This window comes from Lagopus leucura, unplaced genomic scaffold (assembly GCF_019238085.1).
Source record: "Lagopus leucura isolate 7727_CA_CO unplaced genomic scaffold, USGS_WTPT01 Super-Scaffold_100159, whole genome shotgun sequence".
NCBI classification, from domain to species: domain Eukaryota; kingdom Metazoa; phylum Chordata; class Aves; order Galliformes; family Phasianidae; genus Lagopus; species Lagopus leucura.
In genome coordinates this window covers 14669875-14689039 of record NW_024962335.1, presented here as the reverse complement: position 1 = coordinate 14689039, position 19165 = coordinate 14669875, and the positions used below count along the sequence as shown (strand labels likewise).

The 19165-nt window shown below is 37.8% G+C and overlaps 1 protein-coding gene across 2 annotated transcripts in view; it reads right to left on the bottom strand.

Annotated features, from left to right (window-relative positions):
- Nucleotides 1-19165, bottom strand: part of LARGE1 (LARGE xylosyl- and glucuronyltransferase 1) — a 277571-nt gene that overhangs the window by 228902 nt on the left and 29504 nt on the right. Inside the window, exon 1 of one of the 2 annotated variants that reach the window (XM_042889481.1) lies at nucleotides 5480-5783. The exons of the other annotated variant lie outside the window; for it this stretch is intronic. The gene's annotated coding sequence lies outside the window, so the exon portion shown is untranslated. Of the gene's footprint in view, nucleotides 1-5479; nucleotides 5784-19165 lie in introns of those variants that run through there. 2 annotated transcript variants of the gene reach the window in all.

Genomic DNA, 19165 nt, shown 5'->3' with positions numbered 1-19165 from the left:
AACTTGTATTTGGTTTTCAAGCTTTTTTTTTTTTTTTTTTTTTTTTCAGATTTACAATACCCCTTCGTGCCTCACCTATCAGACAATTGCTTATCCATCACGGTATGTTTTTGTTTAGCAGAATGCTGGATATTTTGACCAGAAAGATGCTGTGACAAACAGTACTGAAAGCTTTACTGACATTCTAAAAGGTAACATCAACTGACTTCCCTTGGTCAACTAGATGGGTGAACTCATCATAAAAGGAAATCAATTAAGTTAAACAGAACCTTCCCCTCATGAGCTTGCATTGGCTGTGACCACTAACTGTACTGTCTACCCTTCAGATGTTTTTCAATAAATCCCAGCATAATTTTTCCTATAATTTTACCAGGCACTGAAGTGAGACTGACAGGCCCGCAATCACCAAGGCCTTCATTCTTGCCCTTGAAAACTGGAACAATGCCTGCCAGCTTCCAGTCAACTGGGACTTCTTCAGATTCCCAAGACTGTTAAAAAATAATTGAGAGAGGTCTTGCAATGACAACAGCCAACTCTCTTGACTCTCCTGAAATGAATCCCATCAGTCCCCCACAGAATTATACATCCAGGTGGGGCAGCAAATCCCACACAAGTTTGGGGTTGGCTGGGAGTTGATTGTTACTGTACTCACAACTCTTCAACTCAGGACATCTGGGATCCTGGAACCCTTTGTCAGTGTTGAAGACAGAAGCAAAGAAGGCATTAAAAGTCTCTATCTGTCCCTGTTTGCAAGGTGACCATTCTCATCAAGTAACAAACCAATGTTCTCTCTGGACCTTCTTTTAATCACAGAGATGATACAAAATGCATCTCATATTCTGTATATGTACAGGTTGCATTCATGCTAAATAAAACCTGTTTAACTCCTCTATATTCACCTTTATGTCAATAAATGATCTGACATTATAAATACTCAGTGTATTTTTAGGAACAGGAGATAACATTACATATTCCATGTATCGTAAGTACTTTTATGAGAACATCAACAGCTTATACATTTTGGGGGGAGTGGGGAAGAGAAAGCAAACCTTTTGAGCCCAATTATCTCAAAATTTGTCCTCTTCCATCCAATTTTGTCATTCAATTAGCTGAGGGAATGCTATATCGGCAAGTTGAGATCCAGTAGACTGGAATCTTAATATATTACCTGACTCTTATCATACTTTTCTTCAAACACATAGTAGATCCAGTGGAATCGGTCAAACTAGTTTTACATATTAACAATATAAGTAACAAAACATTCAGACTATTTAAATCAAACTGAGGAAAAATCAAGCACATCATAAATTTCCACAGTTTTGCTTTTCTCTCTTTTTTTTTTTTTTTTTTCTTCCAGTTGTCTAGGAATATCAACAAGTTGGTCTGGCCTTTACTTCTATCATCTGCAATAACATTCAAATAATCACATTGCTGGATACCTGACTGTCTCCAAAGAAATGATTTATTTTTGTCTGCAAATATCTAGCACAGACAAAACGAAAGCTCCACTTTTAAGCAGATCGAGATGGAAAGACATAATCAGAACTCATCTCTCCTGCAACACACAGCTTTCTACATCACCTTTTTTCCCCTCATGAGATTTTTCAGAGCTGTATTTTATAAATTATTTGTGATGAAGAAACATAAAGGATTTCACCATTACTATTAAGTACAATCGAGAACTGAAGAGACCACAGATCTCCTTCCTCTACAGGTCTTAGCTTTATTTCCCATGAAAAGGAATGTTTGTATCTCTAAGTTTGTATCATTTGTAACTTCTAGCTAATTTCATCTAAATTTGACAGAGCATCAGCAGTTTCCATAGATGAAATTCTTGCTCGTTTAGAGGAAATCAACAACCAAGTAGAGGAAGAGGAACTAAGCCAGTGCTCCCAGTGAAGTATGGTAATTACACCTCAATCTTTATCCAAGAGTTTAGCATGTGAATAAGCTTGTAGCAGCCACTCTGTCTGCTAATTCTCCAGACAAGTAAGTAGGTGCTAGGAGAAACATCTAAGAAGTTATGTAGTAAGGTAAATTAAGAGAACAGGATACAATTTCAATAGAAAATCAGTCCTCATTAGTTCAGCTGTTTATGACACAACCTGTTTTACATTTAGATTTCATGCTCAGCTTGTTATTGAGCACTGTAGTTTAGCAAAAGAAATAGTGCTTTGACATACAAAGAGATTGAAAACTGAACCGTTTGAAAAAGAGGGAGAAATTTAGTTAGAATTATGACAGTTCTTTACTGATATAAAACTGAAGATCTATGAAGAAGTATTAGACAGCAGTCTGAAAAGCAACTAGATGAGGAATATCATTATGAAAGTGGAATCTGGTGTTCTCACTTCCCTGAATGAATGCCAAATTAAAACAGGAAGCAGGAATTCAAGAACTTTTCTGGTTCTGCTTACAGCTTAGGTTTTAAAACAGACTGCCTCATACCTTCTCAGACAATGACATTTCCCTTACAAAAATGGGCCTAATCAGATCAAATTTAATAACTCAGCTTTCCACATAAAGCTCTTAATATCTTTTTTACAAAGATACAACGCCAGCCAGATAGAGATGTAAAGGTATTTCTTCAGTAAGAGGATGAGAAACTTCCTATTGTCTAAGAGCAGCAATCGTTGCCCATTCTAGGAAAACACACCAATTCACCAAGGAGCAACACAAAGCAACAGTCTTCATAACTGAAGAAAATTATCTTGAGTCTTCCAAAAATAATGTGTTCATTTGATGGTAAAGATCCAATATTTCTATCTCATAGCAGTCCAATAAAGTATTGGAGGCAATATGTTTCAGATCTCAAAGGTGGTGATGTATTTCCTTTTAATGTGTGTAAGCGCTTCTCTCTGTGCTGTGCCAATCGTCTCCACAACACACGCACAGAGAGAAGCATGGCATTCTTCTGCCTCTACTGCAGTAACCAGGCAAGCCAAAGTAACAGCTCTTTTCCAAATCATATTCCCCTTTTTAAAAAAGGTTATTTACAGTTATAGATAAATTGCATCATATACAAATATTTACACTACAGATAAATAACGGGTTCAGTATTTCCCTACTTTGCAAATGTACCCTTCCCAATGTTTTGGGGTTTTTTTGTTTGTTTGTTTGTTTTATATCATACTAGTACTCCTTTAGGAATATATCACAGTCCATAATCATCTTGCAATTGAGTCATACCCAGGTCTTTTCATTCCTTGGTCATTTTCTAGTAGTAACATTTCCTACATACAAAAGAGTATTACAATTACATTTTCTGGGTACAATCTCTTGTTTCATACTGTGTACCTTCATCTGCTATCCAGTGTTACTATATAGTACTCCAGTGCTTCATGTTACCATCAACTTTTTTTTTTTATTTTTGGTGCCAATTAACCATTAACAACATTTTCAAATCTGATAATTGAGGTACTCCATCAGTGTTCTCCTTGCTATCCATCGTTATCTTCAGATTTCCTTACTGACCCAGTGCAGCTGATTTCTTGCCCAGATCACATTTCTTATTTTAAATTCTATTTTGTTTTATCTTGCCCAGCAATACCCCATATAACAGTATGTTAGATGTTTTACTGAAATCGAGATAAATCAGACCTTTATCTTTAATAAAAAAAATAATTGTAGATGTTAGATAGTAGGTTTGTGTAGTACAATCTCCCTTTGAAAAGCATTATGAGTTTACCTTCTCATTTGCTGTCTACCTCCATGCCACTAAGAATACCTTCCTTTAAATTTTGCTCTAAAGAGATCAGACCAACAGGTTTTCACTTGACCCGATGTTTCTGCCTCATTTTTACAGGGACACATACAACCATATAAAACAATCTCAAATTTGGTATATTCAAAAAAAAGTTCTAACAGGTGAATTTATAGCGTGCTGGTTACTTCTATATTCAAAACTAGGGATTATCAGGTCTGTTCAGTTTCAAAGCATTAAGCTCTTGGAGGTTTGTTTCCACCTCAGAAATGGTAATTTTCATTTCTATATATACCCCTTCCCAAGAGCTATTCTGCCTTCCTTACACACACTACATTATCATCTTTACTGAAAATAACAGCAGAGCATTTATTCAGTTTCAGACCAGATGCAGATTACCTTTATTCATCACCCAATAACTTTTGCATGGTGTTTTTGTTTTCCCTTTTTCATCCTCTCATTATGAGTTACAGAACTGCACTATGTGCTTTGACTTTCTTTAAAAAGAGATCTGCTCTTCAGTATTGGTGACAAACTTGAGCACTGACTGTGTGTTGAAGGATATCCTATAAATAGGAACAAGCTCAATTACCAGTGGGAATCACTGAACTAATCCTAAAAAAGAAAAGTTTAAGAACTTGTGAAACCAGCACACTCTTCAACCTGAAAACTGGACTGTGGAAACTTTGTAAAAAATGCGAAGAGGCAACTAAGAAGGTCAGCTAAGTAGCTGTGCAGCTTTTATAATTGCTGCATATTTTCCTAATAAAACTATATCTTTACATCACTGGCTTGTAACAGATTTTGTTCATTTTTGTCACAACAATGAAGATAAGAGGAAAACAGTAACACAAACTTCAGTGATTCAGAAAGCAGCTGTTGCTTCTGCAAGTTGCAAACTGAACAGGTTAATTCAGTGCTGTGACATATGACCAAGCTAGCACAATGCAGGTATTTACTTTGTTCCAGCTGCTGAGAAAGTCAAAATACACATTATTTTCCTATGCAAAAAATGTAGTCGGTATGAGGTATTTCACCCACAAATGAAAAAGGAAAAAGCTATCACACAAATACTGTTAGAGAATCTGGGTACATAGACAGTCAACAAAGTAGTTGTCATAAGCTGTCTTAATATGCATATTTAGCTATTTATATAAAAAATTCCTCTAAATTCACATGAAAGTTATCCTTCTCCCTCCTAGCCACTTGCTGGCCTTCCACTGTGTAAGTACAGCTTTCTTGTGCTAGAGCACCCAAAACTTGGTACCATACTGTACATGTGGACTCACAGGCATCAAACAGAGGGGAGCAGTCATTTACTTCAACCTGCTGACTGCAGTCTTGCTAATACACCCCAATACACTACTGGCCAACTTTGCTTCAAGACCAAACAGTCGACTGATCTTTTCAAATTGCACCCTGCAAGTCTCATTCTGCAAAGCAACTTCCTACCCCTACCCCACCTACTCCCAGCCTGTACTACTGCTTGGCTTAATTCCAATCCTGGTACGGGACTCCTATTTGCCTGTTATTCTTCCCCTCTCAGTTTCTTTCTTGTACTGGATTCTCTCTTATTTCTCTCCCCGTCTCCAGATTGTGAGCCATGGTTAAGCACAGTAAGAATTCAGAATTTCCATGACAAAGTGTAAGATACAACTCTCACGCATTCTCAGCCTTGTAATCGAGGAATTCTTACTCACAACATGAGTATTCTATACAAAAAAACAAACAAACAAAAAAACCAAAACACTAGAACAGAATAACTTTCAAACTCACCTGCTATCAGCTATACTGCCCTCCAGACTTCTTTCAATCTTCTTTTTCCCCTTTCAGAAACTCTCAGATTATATTGCAAGACCTTGAAACTTCTTCAGAAATGAAGAAAAAAGCCCTCTCCCATCTACTATCAGTCTTCTTGGCACTGTGCCTTAGCCATCCTTATTTCTTTATTTTCCCTTTACCTCCTAGATGAAGGCTAGTAATTTGGCCTACCGTCCAAGGAAGGGGATATAAACTTGATTGCTTATCTCAGAATGCAATTCCAAATTGCTCTGAGGGCTGAAATACCCTCTTGCTTTTTGTTTTAAAATCAGATAGCTACATTACCTTGATTTCATAGCTAATGGGGGTGGGAGGTGTCCTATTTCTGAATACGTGCTATTTTCAGAACCGTCTCATGTCAGTGCTAGAAACACAGAAGGAATGAGTCATTTGTATCGTGTACATGACAAACTAAAATGATTACTTAAGTATTTACAAACCCACCTGACCAGCTCGCCTATTCTAGCAACACAAGAGCAACAAACTACTTGACTAAGGAGCAAACATGCATCCTCACCCCACCAGGCATGCCATAAGTAGAGCATTAACATAAACTGGGCCAAAGAAGATTTACATAATAGCTTTATACACTAATCGTATAGTCTTCAGACCTCTACAGCTGGCAAATAAAAAAAAACGGTGCCCTATTTATCAAGATAATTACTCAAAGGATCCCACAACACGGGAGAAATTCTATATAAAAATCAGTGTAACAACTTTCTTCTGTGCTCCCAAAATATCTTTCGCAGTTTAGAAAGTACCAGTACAGAAAAGTCTTATTTCTTTCACACTGTCATCCAAATACCCTGTAGCAGACACCCCAGCAACATGTGAACTAATTTGAAGCAGTTCAAAGAAGGTAACCAGGAAGACAGGATGTACTGTGTACAGGCTTAAGTTTCCTATTCACATTATCTGTCCAGGGAGGAGTACTGTCAATGAGGAATACAACACTGCTAACATATTCCATATTTAGTGATCCAGGTTAAAAACAATGCAACATATCCTACGAGCTTTCATCAAAATTGTTCTAAAAACAACGACACAACAGGCAAGACAGCAACTTCCTTTATTTTAAATAGATTTGAGAATTATTCAAAATGAGGAAGCTGCAGTATAGCTTGAAGAAAAAGGCCTGCAGCACGCTAAGCGCGCACAGCTTTGCCAAGCCACCTCTTCCCAATCTGCAGTAACTATTTCAGCACCTTCTTATACAGTGCTGCTGTGGCAGCACATCTGTCTCCTAGTGGAGCCCACATATGAAGAGAGATGTTTGGCTTTCAAGTGCTGAAGAGCTGCTATCCATCATCCCTGAAGAAGATGTAGAAGGATGAAGGGAAGCATCATACAGTCCAAGTCTGGCCCATGAGCTGCAAGTTGGATCAAACTGCTCTAAGCCACATAAAAACAGACCCACCAACAAGGCAGAAACTTCTCTTTTGAGTATATCACATGTATTCCCTTGCCTGCCTACTGGTGTTGAAAACAGAATCTTAAAAACTAAGATCCTGCCTATTATACAGAGCATTTAACAACATAACAGGTTAAGCTATACTGGATGTTCACCCTAAGGGTGTTTTTCTTTCTCATCCTTTGGATTTTTCACTCCTTTACTCAGATTTCACTATCCAGCGTATGCTGAAAAGTTCACTTCTGTACTTAATTTCCTGGTGTACAACCTACAGATCAGATAATTTAGCTAGTTTCTGCAGCACTGTACTGTTAAAGAAGGTGAAACTATGCTCTTAAAACCAGTTCTATATCAGGCTACTGACTGCATTTGGACTGGCCTGTACTTACGCTTCACGGAATGAGAGAAAACTGCTTTTAACCCCAATTATTATATACCTATTTTTTACTTAGAAATTCATGTCATCTCATGCAAACTACTCAGACGATGAAATGCTACTCCATAGCAAATATGAAATATGAAGACCTTCATTATACAGAAACAAGCTAAAGATCAGTGAAAGCTTACAGACCATGAGAAAAATATATTTTCAATTTTTCCATGATTTTTAGTCCTTTTTTTATATATATATATATATATAAACAGATCTCAACAAGCATTAACTTAATGCCAACATCTGCCATGTCTTGGTTACCCATAGAAAAAATGAAAATACACAGAGCTTTCTACTCTTCTTTTTGACTGTGGAAAACAAGTATGTTTTTTATTAAGACTTACATAACAAACATTTTAAAAACTGTCACCCAAGAACAAACAATGAAGAACAAATCTTGTTTTCCTGAAAAAATGTATGGAAAAGCAAAAACAGAGAGCAATGTTCTCCTTTCCTCCTTAGCTCATCCATTACTGCTAATGCTATAAGAGATTCAGTAGCATTTACAAATCTAACGATTAGGGACTTCATAAACTAGTACAGCATAAACTTAAATATCACAACATATTACCAGATAAACTGACAGTAACAAGAAATCCCTGACTGGCTTTTTTTTTTGTTAAAAATCAATCTCCACTATAAAAGAATTTGGATAATGTGCTAGATGTGTATAAAATGAAATATATTGACTGTCCTCATTAAAAGCACAAACAGCAGATCTAATAAACAGCAATAGTAGTAATTGACTGTATGGTTTCAAACAAATTAAGAGCATATCAGAAAATCCCCCTGAAAGTAAAGTAGGACTCCTAGATCTGGTATCTGGCAGGGAAACTCAATCCATAAGAGAAAGTCAAATTTCTCTCTCCTGCTAAATGCAGTATGACAGAATTGATGATAAGTAAGCTCCGTTTTGCAAATTATCAAATGCAAAGTGAAGTGCTATGGGCACATCCTGCAGTGGTTTACATCCCACTTCACTGAATATGTTGATTACCATTTTATGAGCGCTGACAAGTCCTTTTCTTGTCCGCAATTTTTTTTCCCAACATAATTCTGCTTCTCACTGGAAGATATAGCTAAGCTATGTCACTGTTCTGCATAACAGTCTCCTTTACTAGCTCTGTACCATTTAGCTTTGCAGCTATTCAAGCAGCACAACTTCCTAGAGATAGCTACTTCTCCCAAGGTTAAAATAAAAATCATAACGTAATAGGGAAATGAAAGGTTACCCCAGAAATCCATGATAGAATGAATGTACCAAGCAAATCTTGCCATATTATTATAACCAAAGACCAAGTTAAGTAAAGAGAACCTTATATAGCTCAGCCAATTATTTTTGCACCTTGTTATCCAGAACCATGTAGTTTTGTGCAATCAGTTTCAATCTAAGTACACTTTTCCGAATAGAAAATCGTCCAGGCATAAGATAAAATTTAGATTTTGCCCATTTCTCCAACTTTTTAGGAAAGCCCTAGCTGCACACATACTCATTTCCCTAATCATCTTTATCCCTCCTCACACTGTGTTTTTCTTTTGTTTGTTAACAGTGAACAAGCTAAAAAATTTTCCTCTTTCCCATTCTATCCAAAACCAAAAATAATTAAGAGTTACAATGGGAGAATCAGACTGCAACTGTCTTACCAAGGGAGCTCCTGAGCATACTGCAGCATTCTGGTAACACAGAAATAACGTGCATTCTCCAGGACACATTCTCAGGAGACGGGAATGCTGCTATTTAACTTCTTCAAAGGCGAGGATACTAAAAAACATGGATGGAGCTGCCCTACTAGCATACGCTCACAGGCGTAATTACTCAACCACAAACTTTCCCTTGGGAATGATGGAGAAGGGAAGAGTATAGTTGCTGCATAAAATAGGAGAGAACAGGACATGACAATAAAGTTGGGAAATAAGCTTCCCAACATGCATTTTCTTCTCCCACCAAGTAAAAAAGCGTAAGAAATAAACGTGCAAGAACCAATACGCAATGATCCATCTATCTTCTACCACAGCTACAGTAGTTGCTTTAGGCTGGGATACAGGAATGGGTTTAGGTGATTAAACAAAAGCAAAAAAAAAAAAAACCAAAAAACACCTATGAACAACTGAGTTTCATAGAAAAAGAGCTGTAGAAAGAGATCTTTGAGCCTCAGAGTAAGTTCCTTCTTCAGGTCTTGAATCATCAAAGGTCAAAATATGAAAACTGAAACACACTGCCATTAAATGGTAAGTGGTGCCTGGCTACTACAGGAGCTGATCTAATTAGTCACAACTCTCGGTGCACCAAGTTTTTGAGCAACTCCAGTTACAGTCAGGCTCCTACATAACAGAAAAACACTAATAAGACGACACTCAATAATTAGTTACTCTACGTTCAAAGCTAAACAGCTGCAAGCAGAAATATTCAGACTTCTGAAGTTAACCCAAGTGTCTCTGAGTACAGCCGAGAAGTCTCAGGAGGCCTAGCATGTCTGTCAGTGGCAAGAGACGCAATAAGGAGGCTACAGCAACATAACGCCCTAAGGAAACACAGAATGGTTGCTGATCCAAGCAAGAGAGGAAATATCAGAGTGGATTTCTAGTTACAGGTATGTTAAGAACCACTGAATTCAGCACAGTCCCTTACAGTGCCAGCTTTTCAAGGTTTATCAGCCAGGAAGAGCAGAACATCAGGTCTACAATTTAAGACTAGGGACAAATACCTTTCACAATTGGAAAGATACATGCTTTCATACCTAACACTGAGGAAACAAAACCAACCCCTTTAACATTTTTTATAGCCTTGCTGACCACTTGAGATCTTTTCATCTATCCTACAGAAAGTTATCCTCCTACTGCCTCAGACAGCATTCCTCTGCAAAACAAAATGCGCTCCCTCTGGGATAGTTGCTAATTGACCCAACCTCCTACACAGGATAGCTGACAACTGGCCTGTCATGTGGCATGGCCTTTTTACCTAGAAATTAAGGTTGTCCGCAAAGGCATTTGGTTCTCCAAGATGGGAGTTAACACGATTAAATCTGGATGGGATGTATTCAGTTTTTGCTTTACACGTACATTATCAATTTTTCTTCCTCATCCTTCTCTACCATGACTCTGTAGACCAATCAGATTTACAAATCAGATACACAGAAATGATATGCAACATATATACAGTGGGGAGCCTGAAGCATGGCTGGAGAGACACATGAGAATGATGGGTAAGCGGAGGAAGATGCTTAAGACAAATTAATGAAATGACAATTTTACTGAAATTCTCAAAATATTTGTTATTCTCATATAGATATAAATCTCAACCAATTAACTAATGCACAATCTTAGTTTTTAGATGCATATCTGAACATATCTCTGAACATATCATCACAAGTGACTCATGTGTCCCATAAGAGTTCTAAAATTGAAAAAAATAAAATGCAATACTTTAATAAACAATTAAAAGCAAATTATGATACTACAAGATATGACTCATGGTTTGTGCTCTCAGTACTTAATTTAAATATATACATATATATATATATTTAAGTAACTTATTTTGGCAGGTCAAGTTGCATAAATACTGATACTTAGTTTTGCACCTGAGCTTCAGAAGTAAATTCACTTCAGACCAAAGGAAAAACTGCAAAAGGCCACAGGATTGATGGAGCTTTTTGATCATTCTGTGTATGAAAAGTTCCAAAAAAAAAAAAAAAAAAGGAGCCCTCTCATCCAGCAACTCCACGATGTCCAGTATGCTGAAGACACTCTCAGCTCACTCCTTTAGTTGAAAGAATCTGACTGTTCAGCTCCCATTACACACATCTCCTTAACAGACAAAAGTATGCCACACTGGTGCTATCTCAATATATATGGTTCAGATTCAACTCAAATAGGAAATATAAATCTGGGCATTCCACCTCAGAAAAGAGCAACACAAACCATGGAGAAATGCAAAGGTTCATGTCCTTTGCCCTCTACGGTACAACACAGAAACAATTTGCTCTGCAGTGCTATCACTCTAACAGTAGCCACAATATTAAAACCAGCTTAAGCCTGAAACTGAATATTGCCTTCCTTCTTGCTTCAAGTTCCTTATATCTGCAAAACTTCTGTGAATGGAAAATAAAGGTTGCATTTTAAGAGTTTGGTACATTATACTTCACAAGACAGAGACGATTTGCCCAATCTGACTGACCAAGTTACATCCAAAATTGCTGGCAATTTAGTCAGCACGGAAGCTGAGCTTCAGTCAATTGCATTTGCAGGCAAATAGGTCAGAGCTCCTTGCCATACTTACCTATTATCTACAGGGATGCTACAAAGAAACTCTAATAATAAGAACAAACAAGATTTTCAGAAACACTATTCACAAAACAGCTTTAAAAGCTGAAATACAAGTGGTTATTTCTCTCACCAATCTTTTTCTTTTCCTTTTGAAGTTTTTTTTTCTCCCCAGCACATGCAGTAAAAATTGAAATTAATTCACTTTGCTTTTATATATTTTTTCATTCATACTTCAGCAAAACAATTATTTCAAACACAGAACAGTAAACGTATACCTGTTTCTATGATAATGCTCTAAAATTTGTAGTTGTTAAATATGCCAGCAGAAGCAGCACAAATTTTGTATGGATGTTACAGCAAGTTTTATTTTCTCTACTTCAGTAACAAAACATTTTTCAACAATTGAGCTGCAGTCAAAGAAGCTACATATTCCAAACTACTATATGTAAATACACATACCATGGGGCAATTTACTCAGCATCTGACATGACAGCTGCAGATGGAACTCACCTGTCTGCAAGGGGTAAAAGGATCCTAGCCCAGGAACTGGTGGGACAGTTTAAACACCATTGAAAGGTGTTTAAACTAGGAAAGAAGGGGGAAGGGAACTAAATGAGGGCCACTGGGGTTGAGCAGGTAGTTGGAGGCTCAAAACAGAGCTTGATAGGTGATAAGGGTGGAGTTCGAAGGGATGGAGAGGGGCAGGGGGATGCTGGTTCACTTAAAGTGCCTGTACACTAATGCGTGCAGTATGGGAAATAAACAGGAAGAGCTGGAGATCTGCGTGCAGTCACACGGCCACAATCTCAATGCCATCATGGAGACGTGGTGGGACAGCTCGCATGACTGGAATGCTATCATGGACACCTATGTGCTTTTTAGGAAAGATCGGCTGGCGAGGCGGAGTGGTGGAGTTGCTCTTTATGTGAGAGAGCAGCTAGAATGCATTGAACTCCACCTGGGAGACACTGGTGTAGCAGTGGAGAGTTTGAGGATAAGAATCAAGGGGCAGGCTAGTATGGGTGACATGGTTGTGGGGGTGTACTACAGGCTGCCGATCAGGAGGAGGAGGTTGATGAGGCCTTCCAGAAGCAACTGGAAGTAGCGTCATGATCCCTGTTCTCACTAATAAGGAAGGGCTTGTCAAGGAAGTAAAGGTCAGAGGCAACTTGGGTTGTAGTGACCACGAGAGGGTGGAGTTCAAGATCTTGAGAGGAAGAAGCAAAGCAAAAAGTAGGATTGCTACTCTGGATTTTAGCAGAGCCAACTTTGATCTCTTCTGGGACCTACTTGGAACCTTCCCGTGGGCTTGGTGTTAGAAGGTAAGGGGGCCTGTGAGAGCTGGTCGGCGTTTAAACAGCTCTTCCTCCAAGCTCAGGATCAGTGTGTCCCTGTGAGCAAGAAATCAGGAAAGGATGGAAGACGATGTGTGTGCATGAGCAAAGAGCTTGCGCACAAACTCAAAGGGAAGAAGGCGGCCCATGTAAAGTGGAAAAATGGCCTGACCACTCAGGAAGGATACAGAAATGTTGTCAGGGCCTGCAGGGATGCAACGAGGAAGGCTAAAGCCCACCTGGAATTGAATCTGGCAAAGGTGATAAAGGATAACAAAAAAGACTTTTTAAAGTATGTTAACAGTAAAAGAAAGACTAGGGAGAATGTGGCTCCTCTACTAAGTGAAGGGGGTGTTCTAGTAACAGGGGCTGCTGAGAAGGCAGAGATACTGAATTGCCTTCTTTGCTTCTGTCTTCAATGAAAGTCTATGCTGCCTTGTATTAAGAATTACAACTGCAGACTCAGGTGGTGGGAATAATTATTTTGAGGCAGAACAGATTCTTGCTCAAGGCAGAGAAAAACTGATAAATACGACTTCATTCCTGCAGCCTGGAATTATCCAGAGAGACTTTATATTAGGATGGAAGTTGTGGTTCCAATTGACAAACTTAGGAAATGGAAAGAATATTTAGTTATATACAAACGAGCAAGGACATAACTTGAGCTTTCACATTCTACCATGGAAGTTTTCCTTTATTTTACAATGAGTAACTTCCAAGTTGAACAAATTTGTTCTAGAATTAGTAGAAGAAAAACTCATTTCTATCACTTTTGCAGACATTTTCTGACTTTGTCTGTACTTTGAATTATTTATTATTCACCTTAGAGTTGCAAACTCTTGAATTCTTAATGTTTAACATTTGAGTACTTCTTAGAAATAAACTGAGGTTCAGATCTCCCATATTTTCCTATATTCCAGTAGGTCTTCCATCAGTTCAGAGCACACTAAATTGGTGTTAGCTCAATGAAATATCCACAAGTACTTGAAATCAAAGGCTAGATAACTGACACTTTGAACCTAGCAAAGTTTTCAAATGCTTAACTTCATGACCAGTTCTAGCCTATTGTTTATGATATTACTTGCTTTACTGAAGGGAATGCATGGTTTAAGTGTTAGCAGAACTACAGTCTAAGTGAAGAGGAACTGCACTCTGAATATTTTGTTATCTCAGTGTTGCAGCTCTTGCAATTACTATAAGTTGCCTGATATTTGTTTTTCCAAGTCACAAGAGCTTTAAGAGCTTGAAGAACTGAACCATAACAGCTCCAAACCCCAGATGCAAATAAGAAGAATCTATTTAAATATTCTTTGGCTTTTTTAGCCACCTTTTGATTTTATAACTGACACAAGAGTTTGCTGCAAGGAATCTCATTTCTCAGTTTGCACATGGTTTCTGATAGCAGCTAAGGAAGTTCCATGAAGTGTAATATTTAATACATTCTCCCAGCCCCCATTAACCTTTTGAATAAACAGTAATTTTTTCCCCTTCTATTAGAAGAGTTTCCACTTTCAATTAAAGAGGCAAAAAAAAAAAAAAAAAAAATACTGCTGGAACAGGAGCAAGATTGGTTTAAGGTAGAATTTGTTGAAGTTTTACCTCTTCCCATAAAGAACATACAGTATCCTATTTACACTATTTCGCATTTCTTTAATCAACTGGTACAGACAAAATACTGGCCTTTATTTGCTATTTCCCCATAAATCCAATATTGTTCACGCTTCATTACACTCCTACAGTTCACTGGGTATGCAGAAACAACAGCTGCTGTAAGACCACATGAAATTCAAACTGGTCTTTAAGACTTCAGGAATCCCCCGCAGAAGAAATAGGAATTTGCAATGAGGCTTCAATATTCCTACACTTGCCAAATTAACCATTCAATAACAAAATATGGCACGTCACACACAGTTAAGCAAGACATTTTTTTGCCCAATGTTCAATGTTCTATGACCAGCCAGCTCTAGACACATTCAGCAAATGAGTAGAAGTACACTTGAAACAAAGTTCTCTAAGACTCTCTACTAAGTCTTGAAGTTGAGGAAAGAATTCAGATTAAGCTTGATTCAAGCTACTCAAAATTCAGCCTTATGTGGGGTTTCAGTTGTTCTCTGTGGCTTAAATTTCCGACACTCCAACAAGTTTCAATATTCAGTATTTCAATTTCAATATTGACTGAGAAATTTATGAGGGCAGCTGATATTATTAATGATTGACATTTTAGAGCTGGGTTTAGTTTCTGCCCTTCTGCTTTCACAGTCCCAAGAAGTGTGGCACCACTTGGAGTTCACAAGGATCAAAGGAAGAACTACAAATACTCATGGTATTTTAGGTGGGAACAAACAAAAGAAGCTGTCTTCTTCTGCAGATGCTTCTATGTATCAGTTTCAGCTTTGAGACAAAGCCCCCCTAAAACACACAAGATGCAACCACAAGCTTTAAGCCTCCCCATCATTATAGCCTCTTTCAGCATTCCAGAAAAGAATTTAAACTTTGGACTGTTCTTCCTTGTCTTTCTTCCCACAATCTCTAATGCACACAGTTCTACTGAATCTTCTGTATTTGAAATAGATTTTGAATCTCCCTTGCAAATTCCCCTATGGCAGGAAGAAAATAAAAAGCCATTCTATGAATCTTTAACTGAGTATTGCTATGGTAACAAACATAATTCAGAACTTTTAAAGCATTTTCTAATGGGTAGTATTTATACAGAGAGTACATGGCTTTAAAACACTCAAATGTGTAATCAATCAGGATGGATTACTGATGAATAAAGGTGAAACGAACTTCAAATTTAACATTAAAAGGTTTAAATCACTATGTTTGATCTAGTAGTTAGGACAACGACAATTACAGAACAGCCTGCTTGACCAGGTGAGTGAATAAGCACATCTTTGGGCACTGATGCACAGAAATTTCTATGATGATCAAGCAATGAAAAGAGCTCTAAAATGGCACTTCATTCTCTACTTTGATCTTCCACGGTGTTTGCCACTACAGTGCAACTTTCAGCAGCACAGAAACTCCTCGTTAATGTTCTTAACTGAAAAATTAAGATTAGAAATACTGACGGGAAAAGCAAAGGGCTGTGACTCCTGAGATCTGAGTTCTACCTGTAACTCTGGGTCAAGACCTACACAACTCAGACAAATCACAATTGTTTTCAGTTTCCCATCCATATGAGACCATATTACCTTTCTCCTGATTCTTGGTCTGACTTTCCATTTTAGTAGGTCATGAACTTCACTGGGCAAGAACCAGAAATGTTTTTGCCACCTGGTTGTAGAGGGACAGCACACAGATTTCAATCAGGACTTTTGACTGCCATGATTAGCAGGTTTCAAACTGTGTATCACAGTTAAAAGACTAGTAGTGAACCGAGTGCTCCAGAGCAGTCTGTGGCTGCAACAATACAGTAACTAAACACTATTTGGAAGTTGAATTGAAAGAAGCAAGTCAGAACACAGTCACAGCAGGTTTTGATTAATGTTTCATTTGCATCTCAGAGCACAGTGACCATCTGTCCACAGACTGATCATAGTAGAAGCTGAGAAGCAACCTTTGTCCTGTCGCTGTTTTTTCTATTCTCCCCCTCCTTCCCTTTCTATTTTCAGAAAAACTGAGACTAAAAATAAGGTAATTGGCACACAGCACAGCACTGCTTAAAATGGGATTTTGTTTTACACAGGAGCCTCTACCTCAACAGAAAGGTTCAGAGAAACTCTTTATTACAGTTTACCTAAGGTGACTTCTCAGTATAAAAACAGGGGATCTCAGGGCTATTTTTGATTCAACTATGAAACTATTCTAAAAGACACAGAAATTCTCTCTCCTATCATTCTTTCAACACTAATTCTAGACTTCTAGAGGACATTTCAAATATTTCACTAAAGCTAGATAAGAACATCTACACATGTCTGAATGAAATCCATGCCTCTTTTCTGACTTAGCGAGGCTAATTCCAATATTGCTACACATGTAAGCAAGAAGAAACAGGAATGAGGAATGCAGTGATTTGAAGAACACAAAAACAGAGATGGTAAATTCCACCAGGAGTGCACACAGGGTAGACCTTATCAATGCACTGAGTTACCTTGCAGTAGCACCCTTAGCTAACCTAGTCTGGAGCTCACACCAAGAAACAGCTCGAAGAACAGTATCTGCTACAGCAAATCAGTGTACAGTCAGCATGTAATTAATTCAGTAGTTCAAGAAAATACATTTCCATCATTAATCTCATGAAGAGCAAAATTGAAACATGCCCAGTGCTTTGAGTACAACAAGGCTTTAACACATTCTACACCTAATTTGCAGTAGCAGGTATATGCTCCAAGATTACAAATCCCAATGTCACGTCTCAGACCGTTGCTTGTTTATGGCAATCACTGCTGAAGTCTTCCTTTTAATAACCAGCACTACAGGTGCAGGTTAAAGCAGCATCTCCCTTAAGCTGCCCAAATAGTTGTTAAAAAAAGCTGTAGTGGAGAAAATAAATTCCAACTCTAGAAATTTGCTTTGAAGATTAAACAATTCTCAATACTTTCTCTTCCTTCCTCCACAGCTGCAGCTGAAAAACTACTCCCAGGTCTTTGCTGAGATATTTGAACCAACTAAGATCATCAACTAAAAGAAACAAACAAACACAGTATGTGCCACATTAAAGTTCTAGCCCTAATAAAACCTTTGAAGAACAGAAAGTTAAGCGAGGGAGATCACAATCTGAAGCGAAAAAAGAAATAGGGTAAAAAGTTATTTTATGCTATCAAAAAAAAAAAAAAAGCACTGCAAATGAAGCACAGAAAGGACAGTGCCAATTACACTTTACTGCCACTATTTGTGGCTCCTTGTCAGTTCCACACAACCAACACTCATCACTGCAGGCTTTCAACATCTCGTCAATTGTATTTCAGAAAACTTAGTATACATGGCTTTATAACTTTATGGAAGTCTGATTCTACGTTTCTATTTAGATCTCAGTAAAATGAAGAGAAAGAATATATTTATTTTAGTGTAAAACCAACTTCCAGTTTAAGACACAAAACTACAGAGAAGCATTGATGAACCAATGCGTCTTCACCTCTTGAAAAGATTGAAATAAACAGAAATTTTAAATAAAGCCTCTAACACTTGTGCCCCCGCCCCACCCCCCCTTCTAAAGCACAGCCTTCCAAGGGTTAATCTGGCAAAAACTTATAAGATGCAAATGCTGAAGTAGCTGCAATTTTTTCCCCTCTCTCTAAAAACTAGACTTTTCTGATGTTTACCAATAAAGCCACTTCTTTAAATCCTCTTCTCTCCTCTCTCCTGCTCTCTCTCTCTCTTTCTCTCACATACACATACACACACACAGAGCTCTTGACATCATCATAAAATTCTAGTTTAGAATACTGTAGAAGTCCATCCTGAAAGACAGATATAATTTAAAAAAGAAAAGCAGCATTTACAAAAAGAAGACTGTGCTGTTTCCCCCCCTACCATACAGGAGGCCTTTGGACCCAAAGAAATGAGGCAATGTGGGATGCAAATCAAACTTCTAAAAGTATATTAACCACGATTTTGTTTCCTTCTGTTCTTCAAAGACTCCCTCATTCTCACACTTATTTTTAAAGCTTGTGCCTGCACGTGTACTAAGTATATTAGGAAGATGGCTAAGGTGCACTTACTTTGGAGGTTTTTTTGTTTTTGATTTGTTTTTTACTTTTTATCTTTCATCCAGCCTTTCACCACTCATTTTTACCCCAAGTAAGCATACGAAGAGAGGTCAAGGAGCATGGGAGTAAATTTGGTATTTTCAGCTGAGCACCACTTTAAAGGCAGAATTGACAGCTGCAAGAAAGTAAAGGGTAACTCATTTTCAAGTGGTTAACTTCCACAGACAGGAACTGGTACGGAGTACAGAAGAAACACTACTTTCCCTCAGTGCTGTCACTCAGCCATTCGAGAATCAGTGCTAGCAGTAAATAGACCTGAGTCACTAAGGGTAATTTGTCCAGTTGGAGACATTCAGATAAATTAATCCAAGTTAACTACACATGTGGAATTCAAGTAGATTAGCTACACTACATTTAAAAATTATATGAATAACCTTGCCCAGAAACAAGAAAACTCTTTTGGTTTTATGTAATTCCACGGGGAAGAAAAAGCATTCACGTAAAAGATTTAATCTGGTTAAACAAACTCCTCTAAAACTGACACGTTTA